Genomic DNA, 7,573 nt, shown 5'->3' with positions numbered 1-7,573 from the left:
ATTGACCCTTGGCAGCAGCCAGGGCTGGGAGCAGGAGCAGGTTTGGGAATGGGCAGGGGAAGAGATCCAAGCTGTGCTCTGGGGTCTGAACAAAACCTGCTTTTCCTACCGCTGTGAATGCACCATGTCCCAAAGATCAACAAATTCACTCAAATCAAAGCAGGCACAAGACAAGAGGCAGCAGCACACCCAGAGCAGGGCACAGAGCAGCCTGGGACCTTCAGGGGAAGGCAGGCCTGGAATCTCCACTCATGACTGCCCAGTTGCCCAAAGCACTTCCCGTTCCTGCTGCTCCTGGCAAAGGGCAACAATTTCAAACCCAGTGCTCCCAGCCCAGATTCAGACTTTTCCAGGGCACCCAGAGTTACCTGCCCATCTCAAAGCACACAGAAAATCCTGCCAGCCACCAGCACCTAGGGCAGACCCCAAACGCAGCGCCAGAGCTCCTCAGGGGCTCAGCTGCTGGTCCCTGACCCCGGGGCTGTGGATCTCCTCAGGTGAACACCCTGGGGAGCTGGTGGCTGTTTGGTTCCTGCAGAGCCAGGCAGAGGCACGGGAAGGGAAGGGAAAAGCCCTGCTCCTGGGCAGGGAACAGCCTGTGCCCGCCGGCGGCGCAGGTGTTGGGACTGCACGGGCTGAACAGGCTGAACTGTCCATAAAACCATTCCTGCCCCCTGGAACAGGGGCAGCTCGGGGCCAGGATGGCAGCACAGCACCCTCAGAGCCCCCTGCCCTTTGGCAGGCAGAGTGGGATGCTGGGGACCAGGCACCTGCAGGGAGCAGGAACCTCTCCGTGTGTCAGGAGGGAGGCTGTGGGTGAGCACACCATGGCCACACAGGGTTTGTAGCGGCCACGCAGCAGCCTGAGCACAAGCTAGAGAAGAGAGAACTGAAAAATCCCAAAAAGCCCTTTCCTGGCTCCCAGCTCGGAGCCCTCGGCCCAGCCGAGCCCATTCCCAGCTCTGGTGCCACGTGCACGGGGAGGTGACAGCAGCTCCCTCACAGCCCTCTGGCACCGTGTGAATCCCCAGAGAGGGTGAGGGGCTCCCCAGCTCTGCTGTGCCCTGCACCTCGGCTCTCTGGGGAGCAGGGAGCAGGTCACTGCTGAGTGTTCCCCCTGTGCCCAGCTCTCCCACCTCCGAGGGTCACTGTCACCTGCCCACCAGCTCCCTGCACCCACAGGTGCCCTCATCCTTCACACCACAGCAGGTCCCTGATCCCCCCAAAATTCTCCAGATCCCAGGTGATGGAAGAGACACCAAACCACCCACCCGTGGGGCTGAGGGACCGTGCAGGGCCAGTGTCGCTGTGCCAGGCACTCCGTGGCACCGGGACTGCCTCACAGCCGCCGTGCCCCGCGCTCCCCGTGTGCCCCTCCTGCCCAGGGTCTGTGGGAGGCTCTGCAGGAGCCAGGCTGAGTGCCCAGACCCCCCGGCACGGGCTGTGACACCCCCACCCTGCCCGGCCTGGGAACAGCCTGGCTCCTGCTCCCAGAGGGTCCCCAGTCCCTTTCAAGTGGGCTGCTGAGCTTTGACTTGGTCTTTGCACAGGCTTCATGGCACGGCATGATAATGGTGTTCTGTCACAGTGGGTGACCTGGACCTTGTCCTGTTTCCACACATTTGGAACCACCTGGCTAATGAAGTGGATATCGTTTTCTGGTCCATCTCTCTCACCCCACTGCTCTTCCCCCTTCCTCCTGCCAGCGATGTCTGAGCCTGGCTGCGAGCGGCCTTTTCCCATCGTTGTCCGGCACAGCTCATTAACTCCTCTCAGCAGAAGAGCGCGGTCATTACGGCTCGGGGGGCCGCTGGGTGCCCCGCAGGGCTGGGAGCACATAGTTTCCCAGCCCCAGCCCGGCGGGAGCATCAGCCCGAGCTTCCAGCGGGAGGCGGCTGCGGCTGGGAGCGCAGGGCGGCTGCCCCGGGAGGGTTCTACCCCGAGCGCGCTCTGCTCTGCCCGCAGCCCCCCGAGGCCGCCGGGTTCACAGCCGGCCCGCGGTGGTCCAGGGCTGGGATGGCCTCACCTCCTGCTCCCCATCACCTCGGAGACTCCAGGCACCAAAGCAGCAGCCCATCCCTTCACACCATCCACTCCCCATCATCTCAGGGACTCCAGGCACCAAACCAGCAGCACATCCTTTCATACCATCAACTCTCCATCATCTCAGAGACTCCAGGCACCAAACCAGCAGCCCATCCCTTCACACCATCCATTCCCATCATCTCAGGGACTCCAGGCACCAAACCAGCAGCCCATCCCTGCACACCGTCCACAAGGAGGGGAAAACCATCCCGCTGCAACCGCCTGCTCCAGGCAATCCCTTCCCACAGCCACGTCCTCCATCAGCACGGAGGGCAGCAGTGCTTGCCCTGAGCCAGGCTGCAGCTCCCCCCTGGCAGCAGAGCCATGGGCAGCGCGGGGTCAGCCCCGGGCACGGCTCAGGCACGGGGACTTTGCTCCTGGCACCGCACGGCAGAGGAGCCAGGTGCCAGGGCACCCCCTGTCCTGGCTGTTGCGGCCTCGTGTCCCCTGGCACCAGGCAGAGTGGGGACACAGCAACCACAGGGCACCGGTGGGACTTTTCCTGCGAGGCACCGGGGCGGGCACAGCGCCGGGGGATTTCTGCCACGGGCACATTTACGTGTTTGGTATCTGCCCCTCGTTTTTCCCTTAGAGTTTGTTTCATTTAACGCCTGAGCGCGTGCAGACACCTCTGACCTCGCGGGCAGTGGGCAAGAGAGTTCCCACCAAAGCAGGCCATTAAACCCCCTCACGGAGAATTTTTTTTTTTCTCCTCTGCCCCCACTTGCGCTGAGATTTTCGCATTCCCTGCCTGCCTCCGCCTCCCCCACACGAGGTGATGTAATGTTTTGAGCCTTCTCCCATCCCCACCTTTATTAAATATGACCCGCGGTTGATCCCCGCGCGGGCGAAGGGAAGCTGTGGTTTCGGGAGGGGTCAGACATGAAAGGAAGAGCTGCCCGCCCTGCCCGGGGCTGGCTCGCCAGGGCCACGGGGAGCCCTCTGCCCCGCACCCCGACAGCCCCACAGAGGTGCCACTTGCACCCTCCGGGGAAGTCAGGGTTGGAACGTTTGTTTAGGATGCAAATTACCTTTTTGATTGTCTTCTCCCTCCCAGAGCACGGGCGCAGCCTTGGCTCTCCCTCTGCAGAGCTTCTGGGAGAGAGGCTCAGTCCCAGGGTGCCTCATCTCTGGGCTGAGCCCTGCTGTCCCTGTCCCATGCAGCCCCAGCACAGACACCCCACAGACACCCCACAGACACCCCCACTCAGCTCCCAGGGAAGGGACATGTCCCAGCTGTCACCAAGCTACAGAGCGAGGCTTGGGTGTGGAAACTGCTCCTCTTCCCCCTGTGTGCCCCCTGCCCCAAGCACAGCAAACATGAACCTGGGCATCACCCAGGAAGAGATGCTCTGGGGCTCAGGGATGGATTGAGGGATGGATTGAAGGGATGGATTAGAAGGGATGGATTGAAGGAATGGATTGAAGGGATGGATTGAAGGGATGGATTGAGGGATGGATTGAAGGGATGGATTGAAGGATGGATAGAAGGGATGGATTCATATGAACCTGGGCATCACCCAGGAAGAGATGCTCTGGGGCTCAGGGATGGATTGAGGGATGGATTGAAGGGATGGATTGAAGGGATGGATTCATCCCCATCTGGTGTCCACCATGTCTGGTCTCAGCCCACAGGAGCCCTCAGGCAGGGCTGGCACCGGGTGGGCCGTGCTGGCAGCAGTGTCAGCACTGGGGACACAACGGGGAACCCCCACGTTGCCCCTCCAGCCATGTGGGTGCACCCCTGGTGGGGACAGCCATCTCCCTGGGGACATCCATCACCCCGGTGCCCTCACCCAGAGCCCTGCAGGTCCACCTGGCACAGGAGGAGGAGACAGAGAGGAGCTGGGGCTGGCCCGTGGGGGGACAGGAGCCACCCAGGACCTGCTGGGACAGAGCACAGGGTGGGCAGGAGGACACCCAGCAGCAGCAGTGTCTGTCACACTGGTAATTAATGTTTCTCCCCTACACTTTGCAAATAACTCGCGACTCTCTTTGTCTGGTGATAAATGGCCCCTTTGAAGTTCTCCTTTCTCAAAAGCAAAGCAAAGAAACACTTTCATAATCCGTCTTCACCTCCCGTCCTGCGCCGAGGCTCTGCTGCTCTGGGGGGGCACAGGGGGCCTGCTGGCCCCTCACCTGCAGCTGGGACCCCTTGGGGCTGCTTGGTGTCCTTTGCTGTGCCAGGGGACAGGCAGCGGGGTCAGGACCACCTCAGCATGTCCCCTGCCCATGGCCGTGACAACGTGTCCTTGTGGCCTTCCCACCACATCCCCTCCCCAGCTGTATGCCCCCACTCTGGACTCCCCCAAAACCCCAGACCCCTCATTTTCCGAGCCTGGGGGCTTCCCTCAACCTCGCCAGGTGCTGAGCTGAGGGGAGGGCTGGGCTGGGCAGCCGTGGGGAGCAGGGACCCTCTGCAGGGCTGTTGGGGTGCGGACGTGACCCAGCCGCCACCGCGAGCCACGCTCGGGTCCCCCCGCAGCTCCAGCTCACGCTCAGGTTCTGCTTCGCTGCCACAGCAAAACAAGTTCTGCTGGGCTATAAAAAGGCGCTGGGAGCAGGGCAGGCCGGGAGAGCGCTCGGAATCCATGCCAGAGCTCTTGAGGTTGTCACTGGCTTACGTGTCAGGGCAAACAATGCTATCTGCCCGTGGGATCGCGGCACAAGGAACACCACAACAGCGGCCCGAACCCCAAACACGGGGTCACGGGGCACAGCCGGGCGGGCAGAGGGTCCCCGAGCAGGGCCGGGCTGCCCCGTGCCCGCGGGCACCGTCCCACCGTGCCCGGCTGTGCCCGCTGCCCGCCTGGCACTGCTCCCGCTGCACCCCGAGCCCGGTGCCGGGCAGGGTGGCCCTGCTGGCCGCCGTGTCCCCACAGGGGCAGGCATTGCACGGATGCCATTCTGCTTTGCCGCGTGTCCTCTGACTCTTTATGAATTTTGAGACAAAGCGGAGGGAAGCGAGCTGGAACCGGCGCGGAGGTGGGGTTGTTTTCTGGGAAAACAAAAGCAGCGTGGCCGCTGCCAAGGCCCAGGGGATGCTCGGGGCTGGGGGAGCTCCCTGAGGACAGGGGTCCCAAATTTGGGGCAGCTTCAGTTGCTCTACAGGGAGGCCCAACCCGAAACCTGGCCGGCCCCACACCCCACGTGCCACCGGTGTCTGTGTCGCTTGCCCCTTCGTGTGACACTGGTGGCACCAGACATGCTCTGTGCGGGGCGTCCCCACCGGTGGCTCCCCAGGCTGAGGGCAAGAGCTGCCACAATGGATCCAGAGAAATTCAAAAGGTCCCAAGAAAAGTAAAACCCAGCTCTCCACAAGGAAATGCTGTCGGAGGCTGGCAGCAACTTCCCACCTGCGGCAAGAGCCCCCCACGGGCACAGCCCAGCTCACCCCAGCCCCTGCAGCAGGCGAGACCCCCACTCCAAACACATTTCCCTGCACCGGGTGCCCTCCCCGGGAGGGTCCAGCCCCGGCCCCCAGCGGGGTCCCCACCGGGCCGTGGGGGGAGCCGGGAGGGCAAAAATCAAAAGCAAATTGCGGGAGTCAATGGTGCGGAGCCGCGGGCGGCCTCAGCGGCTGCCGTGTGACTTTGATTCCCCTATCATAACCCCGAATTAAAAATTCAAGCAATTACTTGCATGGCTTCCCCCCGATTAGGCTGGGCCTCGCGTTCATTAATGCGGGCGCACAGAGAAAAGCCATTAGGGCGGCGGTGGGGACGGTTTCGCTGAGAACAGTTCCGCTCCAGGAAGGAGCTGGGCCACAGCCGAATTTCACACATCCCCGAGGCCGCCCAAGCACGGCCAGGGCCCTGAAAGCTGCTTTTGTCCCTGGGATGGGTCCCCATGGCACGGGTGGCACGCAGAGGGGCATTGCCTGGGCAGGCTGCTGGTGAAAGCATCACCCCAGCGGTGACAGTGAGGGGACTGACCCGAGGCACAGCAGCACCGAGCTGGGCGCCCCCCAAAATATTTACCCAGCCCAACCCCAGCTCACAGGGGCAGCAGGAGCAGGGGTGGTTGTTGAATCACCCGGCCCATCGCAGCTCCGTGCACGTGGGCCAGCGCTCGAGCAAGATGTGGCAAGCCTCCCACCCGGCCAGCCCGGGTTTATGAGCAAATTTCAAGTTCCACAGAGTTTTCCCTCCCATTCCAGTGCAAACGTTTTTCCTGCTGCTCCAGGAGCGGGGATTGGGGACGTTGCCTGCCCCCTGTGCCCCCAGGGAACCCCCCACCCTGCAGCTGCCGCCGTGCCCCTGCTCCACCGCTGGGCCATCAAGGAAATCTGCTGGACTGAAAAAATACCAGCACGTCTAGACTGAAATACCAGTCTGGGCTCCCGGGGAGCCAGAGGACCCCCCCGGAGCAGCGTGGGCTCCCTTTTCCCGGGGGTGGCACAGGGAGGGGTGACCCCAGGGACAATCCTGCTCTCCAAGCCCCTTCAGAACCTCTGTCCCCATCCCCACCTGGCGCTGCGGTGCCCGCGGTTTTCTTCCACGCTGCTTCCCTCCCTGCCCACACCCTTCCTGCTGGGATCCCTCCTGAACGGGCTTTAGCCCCGGGAGGAGCGTGGTGACAGCCGGGGGAGGCCAGCGGGGTCGGGCAGTGCCCAAATCCCCTCCGAGCCGCCCGCTCCATCCATCAGCGCGACCCCGGAGCCGCGCGAGGGGCAGCGCCGGGGGGCTGCGGGGGGAGAGAAGGAAAACAGACAGGATAAAAATCACCGAATTAGCGGCTCCCGGGGAGGGACGGCCTGCGAGATAGCGCGGGGCCATTTTTTACGGCAGAGACAGCAGGCATGAACTGAGGATCAGCCCCTTCCCTTTGACCCCGCCACTGGAAGTCACCCCTGCCTCCGCCACCCCATCGCTCACGGGCCGATGTCACCGACACCGCGGTCACAGCCCCGGGGCCAAAGCCACCGCGAGGGAAAAGCTCCGTTTGTGCCACCCGGGGCTGCGGCCGGGCTGGTGGCACCGTGTCCGGGCAGGGACCCCCGTGCTGCCCGCGACAGCACCGAGGGGACAAGGGGACCCCCGCGAGGGGACAGGGCCAGCGGAGCCGCCGCTGTCGCCGCCGTCGCCGCCGTGCCCGGGTTCGTGGTGCCACCTCGTGGCCCGGGGACCGGGGCCGCTCCCGGGGATGCTCCGGGCGCAGCAGCCGGGGGCGAGCGCTCAATCACTGCTCCCCGCTCACAGACACGGCTCTTGGAGGGAAGGGGGAGATTAATTTAAAACTAAAACTACCCATCCAAGCAGCTCGGGCGCTGAACAGCCCGCAGGGACGCTGAGAGTGACCCGCTCCTTGCTGCCTGCCCAGGGCACAGCCCACCGCCGCAGGTGGCACCCGCGGGGCTGCAGGTGGGCGACAAGCCCAGGGAAACGTTCCCGGGGCTGCTCGGTGCCGGAGACATCCCCGGGCTGCCATCAGGCCGGGCACTAAAGCCCTTTTGTTTTCCCCACCCAGTGACCCCGCGGAAGAACAG

This window comes from Pyrgilauda ruficollis, unplaced genomic scaffold (assembly GCF_017590135.1).
Source record: "Pyrgilauda ruficollis isolate IOZ18807 unplaced genomic scaffold, ASM1759013v1 scaffold59, whole genome shotgun sequence".
Lineage (NCBI taxonomy): Eukaryota > Metazoa > Chordata > Aves > Passeriformes > Passeridae > Pyrgilauda > Pyrgilauda ruficollis.
Note: the sequence above shows the minus strand (reverse complement) of the source record.